Source organism: Eucyclogobius newberryi, unplaced genomic scaffold (genome assembly GCF_026437365.1).
Source record: "Eucyclogobius newberryi isolate DKJ021-1_F unplaced genomic scaffold, fEucNew1.0.hap1 SCAF_22, whole genome shotgun sequence".
In the NCBI taxonomy this organism is placed as follows: domain Eukaryota; kingdom Metazoa; phylum Chordata; class Actinopteri; order Gobiiformes; family Gobiidae; genus Eucyclogobius; species Eucyclogobius newberryi.
Genome location: NW_027315857.1, coordinates 4,794,093 through 4,809,869, shown reverse-complemented (window position 1 = coordinate 4,809,869; position 15,777 = coordinate 4,794,093).

The window sequence follows — 15,777 nt, the reverse complement described above, 5'->3', positions numbered from 1 at the left end:
GTGACAGGGCCACTCCTGAAGACCTTCTACGACTCTGTGGTGGCATCAGCCCTCCTGTACGGTGTGGCCTGCTGGAGCAGCAGCATCTCAGAGAGGGAGAGGAAGAAGCTGGACAGAGTCATCAAGAAGTCCAGCTCCGTCCTGGGCTGTGCTCTGGACTCGGTGCAGGAGGTGGGGGACAGGAGGGTCCTGGCTAGATTCACATCTATGCTGGACCATGAGTGTCGTCCCCTGCAGGACACACTCTCCGCTCTGGAGAGCAGCTTCAGTGAGAGACTGATCCACCCTCGATGTGTGAAGGAAAGGTTCCGTAGCTCTTTCCTTCCTGCTGCTGTCAGACTTTATAACAAAAACTGTTAGTACTGAACACTCGCAATACTGACCTAACCTAATACTGATGTGCAATTCTGTCATATGTGCAATTGCTGTTGGAATTCATGTGCAATTCATGTGCAATTACTGTGAAATTCATGTGCAATCTATGTGCTGTCGTGACAGATTTTCATGTGCAATTACTGTCGGGATCACATGCAATGGTATTTATTTATTTATTTGTCTATGGGAGTTTTTATTTATTTATAGGAGATCTTCTACTGAAAGTGTTTTTCAGACTTCCTATAAGTGATCTGTTCTTCTGTATCTACCTCTGTATCTACCTGCGTTGCACCAATGAAATTTCCCCATGTGGGACAATAAAGGAATATCTTATCTTATCTTATCTTAAGTCTGTTACTATGTCAGTCCATACTTTGATTGTTGGCAAGGTTTGTGTCATCCATTTCTTTGTGATGGCCTTCTTTTCCTTTTGTTCCAAAGGCATCCATTTATTGTGTCCATGGCAGGATTTTGAGGCCCAGATACTAAAATCAAGTGGGATGGCAATATCAAAAACAGTCTGCAGTGCATTGTTAACTTCAATCCAATATTTTTGAGTTAAAGGACAGTCCCAAAACACATGATAGTGGTTTGCCTAATGGCTGCCAGAGTTTCTCCAACAGTTAGCATTTCCTTGTGAATAATGAGCACTTTGACATGGTGTTATGAAAACATGTGACACATTTCCCCAACACAATTCTCTCCAGACATAGTAGTTGTCCAGATTAACAATATATTGATACAGTTTAGATATTATTCCCCTTGAAAGTTCTGATTTATTAGCCTTAACAAGAATTAAAGTCAGTTATAATGGTTGTTACGGTTAATTTCTTTAGTATAATCACTCCTTATTTGTACGTAACTCTAAAAGTCCTGTTTTTCCAAGGCAAAGCAACTTTTATACCTTTTGTAGTCCAGAACTGAAATCTCAGTTCAGTTCTAATTGGTACAAAACCTTGGTCATAAACCATCCAGTTTAAGAGTTTAACAACTTTGTTTAGTTTTTATGTTTTGATTAATTCCTTCCATGCAGTAAGTACAGCTTTTACCCATGGATTCTTAACTTCTGTCTAATGACTCAACCTTTTGTCATCTGCCAGTAAGGCCTGTACAGGAACCACCGGCACAACATCGATCTCAATATTTTTCCATTGAGCTCCTATTCTTGATCACACCAGTACAGCAACAAAATAAAGTAATTTTTCAGACAAGTTAAGTCCCAACCTCCATGTTCTAGTTGTAGGGTTTTGAGTCGGATTCATTGTTTTTTGCCATATAAATCTTATTCCACACATCAAAAGCCGGTTGGGGATGGAAATTGGAGAGTTTGGAATAGATAGTGAAATCTGGAACATTCATTTTTATACTTTTAATCCTTCTACTTAGTTTTAAGAGTGGGATCAGAGTCCATTTTCCGAGATCTTTCTGTATAGTGGAGAGAAGAGGAGTGTGGTTTCCTTTAGGATTCTTAAAAGTCCTTTATGGAGAACTATACCTAAATAATACCCAAATAATAGGTGTTTTTTAATCGATGGTGAGACGAGCTGCTGCCTGTTCCTCTCTCTCCGTGTGGTGCTGTCATCAGGCGTGACCCACCGAGCCGGAGCACACCGCCACCTGTTGTCATGGCGACGGTTGAAGGACCCCCACATGGAAGTGCCATACACTGAATCACAGCAATCAGCGAAAGGAACATGCAACAAAGGAGTCGTGATTTCAAGTCTCTTCTTCTAGTGTACAAGGCTTATTTCAATTGGATTAAGATGTAAGATTAATTGCAATCAAAACAAAATCATAATTTGAATGCTCGCAATTAGCAATTTACAGAAGCTGCAATTATTCAGGCAATACATGTAATGTTCTTTGCAGCAAATAAAATTTGTGGATTGACCAAAAAAGATACTGGAGAAAAAAAAAACGAATGAAAACATGAAGCAGAAGAATATATATCTATTGCCATTTATTTTTATCAAAAATACAATGAAATCATTAATTGGCAGTGACTGCCTAAAATAGTGTATCCAAAATTCACCAGAATACAAGACAAGACTTCTGAGGATCGAACCCAGACTCCCCCAGACCCACTTGTTGTGCCTCTGTGTGGTTATATAAATACACTAAAATAATAATATATTAGTTTACATTATATATTGAGATAAATGTTCTGGCAACAGAAATTAAAGCTTGTTCCGGCCAAAATAAGCTTGATTTTATGTTTTTAACTGAAACATGGCTTGACAAAAACACAGGAAATGCAGTTCTAATTGAATCTGTTCCACCTAACTTTAAGTTTAAATCTGAAAAACAGCTCTTCATTGTTTTATGCAAGCCTCCCCAGCACTACCAAAGTTGTATTGATATTTTTACTGATATGCATAATTTTACTGAGATGCTTTCAGTCGTATGCACAGACTTTGATGGTTTGGTCATTACAGGTGATTTTCAATGTTCATGTAGATAATATTTGTGACAGAAACACTAAAGAGCTTGATGCTGTCCTTGAAACCTTCAGTCTTACTCAGCATGTGAGAGGCCCCGCCCACAGCAGAGAGGCCCCACCCACAGCAAAGGACACACTCTAGATCTCATAATTACAAAGGGGGTAAATATTTCAAATGTCAATGTGGTCGATGCTGCTCTGTCTGATCATTTCTGTGTCTTCTTTGACCTGTCTGTTTTTCCCACATAAATGAGGCACAGGTGCACTGTTTATGGAAATGATAAACTTGAACATGAGAAAATGTCTCATGTTCTAATGTAAATTATTTGTTGAACTCTGTTACATCTAGTGTTCTGAATGATCTGGACACCATTGCCCCTATGAAAGCTAAAATGGTTATAAATAAGCAGAAGGTGAATGGAGAAATGATGATTCGGTCAGGGCACAGGAAAGGGGGAAAAGCAAACGGAAATGGCGCAAGTCAAAGCTCCAGGTTCAAAAATAGATTTACAGAGAGAAGTTGAACATGTACAACCTCATTTTATGTAGAACTAGGGAAGGATATTTTTCTGAAATTATTGGAAGCTGCAGTAACAACTCACGTGTCCTGTTTGCCACAGTAAACAGATTAACAAACCCTCCAGCTCAGCTCCCATTAGAACTCATTTCCACAATTAAGTGCAATGAGTTCGCATTATTATTTTATAACAAAGTTTAGGGCATTAAATGTTTATAAATTCCATAACTCAAATGAACCTAAAACCACACTTAGAGCTAACTCACTTTGCACCTGTGACTGACTTAGGGTTAGGGAACATATTCTATAAGAACTAAATTTCTTGTGTTTTTTCAAGCCATTTTTCAGTTAAAAACATAAAATCCAAGAATATAATAAGAAAATTAATTATTGTTTAAGAATGATTTGCTACATAAGAGCTCATCATTGTTGATATCAGAACTCTTGATCTTGCTATATTAGGCGTGAGTCAAACCATGGTAATGCCTAATTTAATCACACTTTCAACATGGTTGGGAAGGTCCCTTGGTGAGATTTCGGATGGAAAGGAGGGTTAGGGTTCTGTAGTGGGAGTAGATGTTGTAGAGGGGACCCCGGGCTGCTCTGAGGGCAGGGGCGATGACAGGGGTGCTACTGAACCTGTCACAGATGGGTCCAAAGCCTTTGATGACCCTACGGGAAAGAACTGAACTGACTCTTGTGCCGGCGGCGGTGAAGAGTGTTGTAGTGCTGCTGAGGAGTTCTTTGCTGGTGGTGGTGGAGCGGCTGTTGATGAATCCTTTGGTGGAGGCTGTGGTTGTGGTGCTGTTGATGTTGAAACATTGGCTCGGTCTCTGGCTGATGGAGCAGGAATTCTTCTCTCATTCCTCTCTTCTCTAATTATCTGTTCAGGACCCTGTCCAGGCCCAGTCCAATGCCTCAGAGCGTGGACGCGAGATAGAGAGTGGAGCTGGACCCACTCAGGAAGAGAACCAGTTCTTCAGGAGGAGAACAAGTTCCAGGCAGATGAAGAACCGTTCATAAAGACCGCTTTTCCAGGGACTTCGAGGAGCATCTGGGATGTGCCTGTCCCACTCCGCCCGGCGAGTGGCGGGAAATGGAAAAGAATAAGAAAAGGCAATGACCAGATTGCAAGTGAAATTAAATATTAAATATTGAATAAGTAGTCAGAAGCAGAGGATAGTGCTCAAGCTGCCATGTTTCTCCCACCTGTGTCAGCATCTTTAACATGGACAGGAGCTTGGTAGCTAAACGCTCTACCTCCTACTGTTCTTTTAGAGACTCTTGGGACCACCAGAAGGCCAGCATTTTGAGAGCGAAGAGCTCTGTTTGGATGATATGGTGCTATAGCATCTTTGAGATAGGATGGGGCCATGTCATTAATGTTAGCACTAGGTCAGAGATGCCGTTGGAACGGAAGTTATCAGTCCTGAAGTTACAGAATCCAATATGGCGCCCTTGTGGCGGCCCAAATCACTTGCGGTTAGAGAGGTTTATATCGAAATTACATTAAAGCTTTAGCTCTAGACGTCAAAGTAATAAACTCTCGATGTAATGTAAAATATTATTACTTAAACTTAAATTTTTCATATTCATATTTACACAACTGCTGAGTAATAATGATTTAAAATAATGTTTTAAATTGTCTAAATTCTTAGTTTTAAGTTCAATGCACGCACTGTTCCCTCTAGCCTGCGCAATTGCGCACTGCTCCCACAGTGCGCGCAGAAGAAAATCTATGGCACGCAGAAAATTTTATTCACCATTAACCTGTTAATTAATATCTAATATTAGACCTAATCTAATCTAATTACGAAACGGCCACTGGGAGCAATCTAGAATGAAGCGCAAGACTCTAGTGGACAGTAGAGGCACTGTCCAGGGGACACGTTGTGTAACTCGTGTTCTCTATATTTTTAGTTTCAAAACGCTGTGTGTTTTATTACAATCAGACTCATATTCACTGAGATATTAGTCTAATTGGTCCCGCAGCGCAGCGAACCGCGGGTGCGCAGCGCGCTCCGGTTCAAAAGAAGCATCACTACCGCGTTTATTTATGGGTAAATATCATGTTACAACGTGGGCATCTGCGGTTTATTGACAGTTGCGGCCCGTAAATGGACAAGTTCTATTTTCTATGTAAATATCGTGTGCGCGACTTTTATTCAGGAGTGTTGTATGTATCATTGGCTGGACACCTGTCAGTGACACCTGTCAGTGACACCTGTCAGTAGGGTTGCCAACTATCTCAACCCCAAATCAGGGGCACTTTCTTCCAGGTGCGCGCGCACGCCAACAGCTGTCCAACAATAATGGAAATTGCAAGGTTTCATTAGCCATACCATAAACTTACTAATGTCAGTGTAATTTTGGCAAACCACTTCTGTACTTGCTTGGATGTATTGTTCATGGGAGTAATGAAGACAATTATTACAAGTTTCTCTCAAACGTCATCTTAGCATTAGACTATAACCATATGCTGCAGACACTGAAAAGCTTTAGGCCTAAACCATTGTCAAACTCATTTATCCCAGTTCTGAGCAGTACATGGGAGGCCACATCATATTGAAGGGGAAAAACATTTATGTAAGTTATATATTAACATTTTATTATAACTCTGACATTTAAGCTTTTAAAACATGTCATTTAACGGGTTTAGAACTTTTGTTATTATCTATCTGTCTTCAGTTTTGCTCTCACACATAAATTGTGTTGGTGTTGCTCTCCTGACCTGTTTCTGTTGTTTCTTATTACTGTATTGTCTCTTGACTGTGTCTCTGTTGTTGTCTTCAGTTGTCTATGTCTCTGTCTGTTTCATGGACCTCCTCTTACCCTGCAGTAAATGACAAATAAATCATTCTTAGTTTGAGAAATACTGCCCCTAATCTATGAGGTTATGTGTGGGGCATAAATAAGAATTTTAAATTAACAAAGAAAGTCAAAAGAAGACTCACCATCCAAATTACTTCTTCCATAGATATTTCTTGCTTCTCCTACTCAACCCTCCTCTCAGCACACATCAGCATCATTCACAAGAATGATGTTCAACATCAGCTCACGTTCTCCTTACCTGTCCATGCACCTGTCTGTGCACCTGTCCGTGAACCTGTCCGTGCGCAGCAGCAGCTGTTTTTTATCCTCACGCCAAACTCCAAAATCTGTGCGCCTCGGTTTAAACGCGCTTGACCTTCTGTTTCCCTCTCTGGATATGAGTAATACTTGATCGCTGGCGGTGGCAGTCAGAGAGCGAGGACAGGCCAGGTATTTCAGTTCAATCTAACCTCGGATCAGCGAGGTTTGATTGCTGATTGGCTGAGACGCGCGTCTGTCACGGTAATTCCAGGAAGTGGAGCTTCGAGAGGCGCGCAGTCAATGTATGCGTAAAGCTCAGTAGCGCGTTTGCAGTAGCCAATTATTGGCCGGCGAGGCTGTGATTGGAATACGGGACTGGAGCTGTCCCGGACGGAACAAATCAAAATCACCCATAATTCGGGATGTCCCGGGCAATCTGGGACGGTTGGCAACCCTACCTGTCAGTGACACCTGTCAGTGACACCTGTCCAACCAATGATACAATACAGTTTACATACGCTACACAGCTAATCAGAGCATTGATAGTGCATAAGTGCCCTGCCCATACGCACCTTGCAGGTTCGCTAGCTAACAATAATGCGACGGAGTTAAAAGACGCAATCATTTATCATGGCGAAACGAACGGGCAGCGCCAGGAACACATCCACTCATCAAAGCAAAAGTAAAAAAGAAATGTAGTTCTTTTAGGATGGAATGGCTTGTGCCTCTGGACCAGAGCCAGGCCAAAGCAGGACTCTCACATATAACAACTATACATCTCATGAACAACAGGATTTTTGTATTTTTCATTTTAATTGGGCCTAATTTCTTGTAATAAAAGTAAACTAATAAAAATTGCTGTTGTAATTTGAGTATTTTAATGTAACTTGCTACGATGCAAGGTTTTGAACAGGCGTGCGGCGTGGCCACAGGGGGCACATCTGATGTTGCTCACAGTGGTCCTCGGTGTGCACAGGGAGCTAGTGTGTTTGCCCAGACACATACAAAATTAGAGAGAACATTGAATGCACGCCCATTTAACACTATTTCATTCTAAATGATGAATGTGTTCCGAATATCTTAATTATCCTTGAAGATAAGATTATCCACACGTAGGCCTATGTACACCAGATGTAACCCTCGTAATATTTCTCAAATAGAAAAAAACTACAATTCCCAATACCGTGAATTAGGGATGCGTACCGGTACGCAGGATCGGATCCGGACTTGTAAAAACGTTTCGGTTCAGGTCCAAAAAAACCGAAACCCCAGTGATTCGGTTCTGGACTCATAAAAAAATCTAGCACTTACATACCATATCCTTTTCGTTCTAGAATCTAGACCATCCTAAACCTTCCATAGATCGCGAAATTCGCGCTGGAAAAGACGTAAACACTGACATCGCTGTCAATGGCGCACCCGAACCCATTGGCGACGCACGCGTCTTCCCCGCGGCAGAAGTTAAAGCCGGCGAAATGAGTTTAAAGACGCGAGAGACCGAACATTGAAGCGGCAGCTGTAAGATCACTGGCTTTATTTGAACCCTATTAAGCCGCCGCATGCGTCGCCTCTTGTGCCACTCCGTGTGTTGGTTTAAGACGGCTTGTATATATTGTAACTTCTCGCTCAGGTCAGTAATGCTGGTTTCGTGCTCACAAGTTGGCACTTTATTTCTTGAACAAAGTTGGTTAATGTTGGCCGTAACCACGCCGATGGAACAGGAAAATCAAAAACAACTTGTAACCAATATGCATGGATCTATTATATTATCAATATGTGATGACCTGGACTCCACACAATAACAATGCATCAACAACAGTGTGAAAGGAACATTTAACCAGATAATGCTTAACATTAGGGTCGCTACAATATGAATTAAATAACTGTATTATGTTGTGGTGTGATGTAGTTGGCATTTATTTCAATGGGTGAATGTGCAATATACATATTTATACATCTAAGTAAATACTAAGTCAAAGTAATATTGTTTAATTGCTGGATTCATTAATTGGAGCTTATATTTTGTAATAGTATTTGTATTCTACAGTTGTTAAATATGGTCTTGTGTTTAATGCTGTTAATATGATGTATTGTGTGTAGTGTAAAATATTTTCATATTCTATTTTTGATACCGCTAAGTTGATTGATTTATAGTGGTTCGAGTTGACTTTTATGCTAGTTTTTGAAGGTTTTTACCTGACTTTGATGCCAATGGATCTGCAAAATTAAAGAGTGGAAATGTATCTAAAGCATTAAACTTCAGGTGTGGGGAACAGCCCAGTCAAACCAGTAATACACTTGACAAACATAGTATCAGCAGGAACAGCTGCCCCAATACCAATACTCAACTTGCCCTTGTTCCTCAAGTAAAGCACACACATGTGTGTTAACCATTAGTATTAGTATTATTCAGTCTTATGCTAGCTATTTTTACTTTACTTTATTTTATTTTTATCTATTTATTTATTTTATTTATTTTTCCTCCATTCCCTATTAAAATATGAGAGGAGTTTTGTGTTTTGTTTATAAGAGTTCTTCTATTAAGAGTGTTTTTTTCAAACTTCCTATAAGTTATCTGTCCTTCTCCCTGTATCTACTGCTTTGTAACACCGAAATGTCTCCATGTGTGGACAATAAAGGATTATCTTATCTTAATTGTTAAGCTATAGATTAGCAGCTAGTTGATAGTAGTCCTGGTTCATGTGTCTTCAACTTAATTTAGCCAAGTAGCTTGTGTTATGCTGTTGTAACATTATGCAAATATTGCATGGTTTAATGACCTATGGACCTAATGAGTCCGGACCTGAACCTAAACCTATGGATTTGAATCCGGACCTGAACCTGAACGTGGGTTTAGGTCTGCATCCCTACCGTGAATGCAAAATCCGGTCACGTGGGTTACGTATGCAGCACGTTACACAGACACTGCGTCACTTCGACCAATCACGCGCTTCCCTGGCTAATATGAGCTTCCTGTGCGTCTCCCCGTTCATTGTGTTGGGAGCGAGGCCACAGGGCAGCTGAACCGGAGCCCTTACCAACCGCCGCTGGCGCTGGGTTTTAGCGCGCAGGATAAAAGTGGAACTTGGTGAGTGTCTGAATTGTAAGTCTGTGTCTTGTTGTTGTGCTACGTTAGCATTATATTCATTACCTGACTTAACCCAGGTAATGAATATAATGCTATTATTAATAATATTCCTCTTCACAAAGGGTATTTATTTGGAAAATGTTGAATGAATGAAAAATACTTAATGCATTGTTTGATGTACTAAATGTGAAATAGAACTAGCTAATATTTAAATATTTCACTGATGTTGTTGTTGATGTCCTGTTAACTGCAGGCCAGGTGTGCCTAGTTGGGTACCGTTGGTGTAATCCCTCATTCGTCCAGGCGTGTTCCATTGTAGAAAAAGCTTCAGTTGGTGTAGTTGGAGATGTAATCGCTAACTTAGATTCGGGAGCAGGACCATGCCTCAACCTCTTACTTCCCCAGCAACCACACCTCCACTCTTTAACCACGCCTCTTATCACCCAGAAGGCCTATATATGCAGAGGCCAATCCCAGCATCTCTTGTTGTCTCTGCTCTCTCGACAGAGACACTCATTCAAACCAACCATGAGCCATTTCCTCAGATTCTGAGCAATTCAGTCTGAAACATTCAGGCGGTCAGTTCCCCCGAAGACTCACCCAGCGCGATTCCACAGCTCCAAACACCATCAGCTCCTCCGCACCTGCTTCTCTCATGGACCCCACCTCCGGGACACTCCATGTTACCTCCGGGCGTCCACACAGAACACCGACCTCCACTCCACAGCAACGGCCTGGACCCACGCGCTCCTTCTCGCTCTCTGCCCCTCATTTTAACCGGGCGCTATCCGAGCTTCCGGAGCGGGGCACGGCTCCCGCGCCGGCCGGCGCGCTCCGTGCGGCACTCCGTGTGCTGCGCCCAGGCGCACATCTCCACTCAGGTGGACACCAAAGACCGTACCGCAGCGGGCGCACCGGGCCGAAGCCGGTGGACATTTCTTTCAGACGCTTCGTCAATAAATATCCATGTTTTCGTCAGCCTCACTTCCTGGTTCCACGTCCGTCCGGAGGCGCGCAGTTGATGACGTCACCATTGCTCCACGGGCCGCAGCTCGACCTTTCAGCTCCCCCTGGTGGCGGGAGCCAGGTTGTACAACTCAATTTAAAGCAAGATTAAACAACGTTCATAGGGACTCGGCAATGTCCCAGCTTGTCTTAACAATGTTGAGTTCAAACGCTCCCTCTTTTCTCAAACTTTCTCATCAATTCTCATCACCTTTGCTGCAGCTGCACTCGACTCCCTCAACATGCTTTCCTCTGTCCCTCCTCTGTACCTACATTCTACTGCATGTACCATCAACGTACCATCTTCTACGGGCTGGCTCTTTACCATCCACTATCATTCTGGCTTAAGCTAACCTTTCTTTAGCCCTCTGTTCATGCTGTTCATCGTTCCTACTCTTCGCACGTGAACTCTCAAGCTTCCTTTTCTTTTCTCATGCAACCTTCACACCTCGTAGGCTCACAATTCATGCTTCCACTAAATTACTTTCATGTCACATTTAGCTGTCTGGCTTCGCCGCCACATGTTAGCCACAGGTATCTTCAAAGATTCTGTTTCTAGCATTGCAGCAGGTTCTCATCTTCTCATTCGCATATTACCTTAAGTAAAAAAAAAAAAAAAATCCCCAGCTCTGGCTTTTCATGCTACCTCATCTTACCATGTTTGCCTAGCAGCTCAACGCGCAGCTCAACGCAATTCGCATCTCTCAGCTCAACGCACAGCTCAATAGCTCAACTCACAGCTACAGCTCACAGCTCAATAGCTCAACTCACAGCTACAGCTCACAGCTCAATAGCTCAACTCACAGCTACAGCTCACAGCTCAATAGCTCAACTCACAGCTACAGCTCAATAGCTCAACTCACAGCTCAATAGCTCAACTCACAGCTCAATAGCTCAGCTCACAGCTCAATAGCTCAGCTCACAGCTCAATAAATCAGCTCACAGCTCAATAGCTCAACTTACAGCTCCAGCTCAATAGCTCAACTTACAGCTACCGCTCAATAGCTCAACTTACAGCTACAGCTCAATAGCTCAACAGCTCAGTTACAGCTCCGAGCTACTACTTTCAGCTACAGCCCTCAGCCAACCCACATGTCACAACTTACAGCTCATTACAACTACAGCCCACTCAGAACCCGCCGGCAGCACGCTCGCCCCAGAGCAGCCACGCTCGCCCCAGAGCAGCCACGCTCGCCCCAGAGCAGCCACGCTCGCCCCAGAGCAGCCACGCTCGCCCCAGAGCATCCTCGCTCGCCCCAGAGTATCCTCGCTCGCCCCAGAGCAGCCACGCTCACCCCAGAGCAGCCACACTCGCCTCGCCCCAGAGCACATCCTCGCTCGCCCCAGAGCCAGAGCAGCCACGCTCGCCCCAGAGCAGAGCAGCCACGCTCGCTCCAGAGCAGCCATTCATCCCTCCTTTCATCACTCATCCCGCTCTATTCCCCCCCCCCCCCCCCCTCCCCTTCCCCATTCATCCAAACCATTCGACCCCTTCCCCATTCATCCCACATCCCACTCAAGCTTTTCCGCATCCTCAGAGCCCCGCCCGCAGCCACACGCTCGCTCAGAGCCCCGCCCGCAGCCACACGCTCGCTAAGAGCCCCGCCGGCAACATGTTCACTCCAAGCACGAATCTCATCAGCAGCCGCGCCCACGCGCTCGCCCCGACCCACGGCAGCGTCCTCATGCTCGCTCCAATCCACATATTCATTTCCCAGAGCCTCTCTCTGAGCCACCGGGCACAGGGACGTCTACCACAGAGCCACCGGGATACGCCCCTCTGGTTCTCAACAGTCTCTCCTTCGACCCTCTGCTCGCACAGAGTCCGTTCTCCACTCGATCTTTCGACTCTTCATTCATCTCTCCCTTAATCACTCATCCCGCTCTATCCCCCCCCCCTTCCCCATTCATCCCACTCAAGCTTTTCTGCGTCCTCACCAGGGTCTCATCGGGCACCGGGAAGCAGTCTCTCTCCGGAACAGTCACCAGGCACAGGGATGCTCATCCATCTCACATTCCCTGTTTCTTTTCAGAAGAAACATCTGACAATGTTTACCTTAATCACCGCGCATCGGTTGGTGCATTGGAGACCGCTCGGAGCGCTCCGGCCCCTTCCAACCCATTCCAGCTGCCGTGCGCACTGGACGGTCCTCAGGCGCTTAGTCTCCTCTACCAGGCATTCACGTAATGCCAGAATTATATACCCCACTATTGTTCTGGACATTTTGGGGGTTTGATCAGTTGGAAGGCTTATTCAACACCTCCCCAGTAGATCAATAAGGGATATCTTACTATGCGCAACTCATAATACTCAGTCTATTCCCCTCTATCAATCCGTCTCCTGCATTGCTCACACTCAAGTCACCGTAATCGACCAACTCCTACTCTCGATGCACCGTCCCAAATCCGACGCTCTACGATCGCTTCAATTCCTACTCCTCAATTTTACTACCCTCATATCTTTCATTCCTCTCATTCTCAATCTCATTCATCTCAATTAAGTTCCCTCATTCATCCCTCATATTGACTTCTTTGCTACCCGCAGCTCGTCAACTCCTAAATCCATGCAAACATTTCGCTCTACACTCCGGAGCAAGGAGACTCCACCATAAATCCAGTTCTATCGACCGCTCGTCCAATCCTATCACTTGCATCTTATTCTCCATCTGCTTCCGTCGACGACCACAAACGCTAAAACACTATTCAAATGTACCAGAATTAACCCTTGTCTCAGTAACGGACTGCTTACGATTTCATCCAGCTACTCTTCAAGAGTGCTTGGCTATCCAGCTCCTCTTCCCCCGTGCCACTCGTAACATTATTTTCAGCCAGGCTTACGTCAAGATCCAGATCCACTTCCTTCATTTAAATCATTTTGGGGGTTCTGAATCGGCTGGGCTGATTACCCGAGACAGAGCCCCCATCCTGAGTCTCTACCCAGCCATCTCATCGATCTCTCTCTTCTCATCGATCTCTCTCATCTCATCGATCTCTCTCTTCTCATCGATCCCTCTCATCTCATCGATCTCGCTCATCTCATCGATCTCTCTCATTTTATCGATCTCTCATCGATCTCTCTCATCTTATCGATCTCTCTCATCGAGCTCTCTCTCATCGTGCTCCCTCATCAATCTCTCATCGATCTCTCTCATCGACCTCTCATCGATCTCTCTCATCGATCTCTCATCGACCCATCATGACTTATCAATAAACATTCTTTTGTATTTCATTGTTGTGGCGTGGTCCTTGCTAGTGAAATAATGATCTAGAGCCTGCAGTGAAATTATTGTTGAATTAATTCCAGTAATTCATGATTAGGCCTATATCAACCTGATTGGACGTCACTACAAAATAGCTTTCCATAACAGGATATGCACTGAGATTTTGTTTTTCCTTAGCTCTTACATCAAGATCTGGACCTTGATGGCAAGTCCAAATCTTCCTTCCAATGAAGAAAAAGGGGGATACCATCAAAGCCAATGTCTATTCCCTTCTCTGCTTTGCTGGACCATCGGATCTGCTGTTTTGTTTCTCCTAACTTAAGTTCCTCCAGAGACAGACCTGCAAGGATGAAAAATATATTACATTTCTGTAATAAATTATCAATGTCACCAAAAGTGTGTTCCTGATATTTATACAATAAAAAGAAAGTTGCCTTAAATGATGACGATACAGTAGGTCTTCTTTTAGCACCTAGTAGATAGACATTTATCTATAAAGGTTTTGCTAGTTAAGTTATCAATCAAAAAAGAAAAAAAAAACGCCGGCTAGTTGATTAGAAATAGAAATTTGATTCATTTTACCAGCAAATGAAATAGGTCTATTAACTCGGCCTATTGTGTTGCTTCTCTAATTGATGAAAAATATTATTAGGTCAAGACAGGTAGGCCTAGCCTTTCCTTCTTATTATTAGTATTATTTTTGGCTTGGCTTGACTCTTCGTGAAGCTGAGACTCTGCAGGTTTTGGACTCTGATGTCTGTTTTACTCTAATTATAAGAAAATAAGCTCTGCTCAGAGGAATTCAAATTTTAAATCTCATCTGGATTTTCTTTGTTTAATATATTAATGAGTATAGATGGATTGAAATGAGCATCTGTTGGGTTTTGACAGTTCTCTTTCAAACACAGAGGGTAAATTCACTAAGTTAGTTTTAGGGACTTGTGATAAAGCAAAAATGTCCTGGCGGAATCCACATGAAAGTCCTTTAAATGTTTCAATCTAATAAATAGTCATTTTTAATTTTTTGGGTTTGGAGTAAAAACTGACCCGATTTGATTCGACTGGAAATAAGAGGGTTACAGCTTTATTTCCATGTGCAGCATAGCAAGCAGCTTTTATCAGATTGTACCATTTATTCACAAAATTGAATAAAGAAAGAAAAAGCATTATGGGCTAACAGCATAGTTTGAAGTATTGAATGGTATACATTTGTAGAAAGACATGGACCTGCTCAGGGCCTCATGCTCAGACACACCTCTTCAAAGGGAAGGTCTCCCCGTGCCACTGCTGCTGTGTGCCGTGACTGAACAAATGTGTTAATGAGCTTGTCCTGATGATGCAGAGAAAATAGAGAGTTGTTGGTAAGGATGATTATACACATGGAGAAGACGGCTCTGTAACGCTTCGTAAAAGCTTTTTGCTTTTGCTGTTTGGACTCTTGGATTGGAAGAAATTGCTGTTGTGTTTTAAGATGTGTTTCTGCTTCAGATTACAGTCTTTATCTATGGAACGGAGTGGTGACAATGACAGACCAGTCCCACAGAATGTTGGGCCATTTTGAAAAGACGTAGACCTCAGATCCTTCTGAAATAAACAATATTTTCGGGTTCTAAATGTACTTTTAAAAAATACATTTAATCGTTGTTGCTGCAGTTCAAAGTACTTACTTGGAGGATAAATCTTTAGTGTTGTACTGCATTGTTTTGTATTGTATTATATGGTTGATCTCCGTGAACTGCCACATTAACGTGGTGGAGAGGTTTGAGTGCTCAGCTGATCCTAGCTATGTTGCCTGGGGCTTTATGCCCCTGGTAGGGTCTCCCATGGAAAACAGGTCCTAGGTAATGAGCCAGACCAAGTGTGGTTCCAAAACCCTCATGATGAGTACTAACTAAATCAAGCTTGTAAAACACCCTATTTCCATTTGTGCAATATATCCCAAATCAGAAGAATCCTGCCTAAAAGCGATGCTGAAAAACATATCCATGCATTTGTAACGTCTAGATTAGACTACTGTAACTCCCTGCTTGTGTCTCCTAAAAGCTCTATAAAAAGCTTC